Below are 1005 nucleotides of genomic sequence, written 5' to 3'. Positions count from 1 at the left end.
CGCCTGTAATTTCAGCGTTTGGGAGGCTGAGGCACGCAGATCCAAAGTTCAAGTCCAGCCTGGGCAAATTAGTGAGCGATTGTTTCAAAATAAAAAACGTATATATATACAGTTATAAAAAGGGCTTGGTGGGCCCGGGAGACAGCTCAGTGGCATAAGCGCCTGTCTGGCATGCACAAGGTCCTGGGATCCCTAGTACCACCAAAAGGAAGGAAGGAAGGAAGAAAAAAAAGAAAAAGGGATTGGGAGCCGGGAATGATGGTGCACGCCTGCAATCCCAGCACTCCGGAGGCAGAGGCAGGAGGATGTAGCGAGTTCAAGGCCAGCCTGGGCTACAAAGTGAGCTCAAGCCAGCCTAAACTACATGGTGAGACTGTCCAAAAAGATAGACAAAAATAAATAAAGGCATGGGGGTGTATCTCTCTGTGGTAACTCTTGGTTCAACAAACAAAAACCGCGAACAGAGAGCATGAAGAACCTGTAATGAACTCAATGTAGGTTGAGCGGTACTGGGGCATATTTGCTTCTAATTTTGGCTGCTTCCGTGTCACATCTTTTGCACCCTTAAAAACTTTGGTGACCCTGAAAGTTCTTTTCCTGTACTACCACAGTATTATTTACACTCCTAAGAGGCTTAACAATAATACCTTTAATAGCATCAAATACTGGCTCAAGTGCAGATTTCAGGAGGTGAGGGGGAGCTTCAGACTTCGGGTATATACTACCTGATTATCTCTAGGTTTTTTTTTTGTTTTGTTTTTTTTTTGAGACAGGGTCTTGCTGTACAGTTCTGGCTGGGTTTAAACATATGTAGTCCAGGCTGGTGGGGAACTCAAAGCGATCCTCCTGCCTCAGCCTCTGGAGAATTTGTACACATTTACATTCGCACTGCTACCACACTGACTTTCCTTTTTCTGCAACACCAAAAATAATTTATCTTCCATGATTTGATCAAAGGAAATGGTGAGAAATTACTTTTAGTACGTTTGCAGTACATAGCGATTA

Source organism: Octodon degus, unplaced genomic scaffold (genome assembly GCF_000260255.1).
Source record: "Octodon degus isolate 3935 unplaced genomic scaffold, OctDeg1.0 scaffold00047, whole genome shotgun sequence".
Lineage (NCBI taxonomy): Eukaryota > Metazoa > Chordata > Mammalia > Rodentia > Octodontidae > Octodon > Octodon degus.
Note: the sequence above shows the minus strand (reverse complement) of the source record.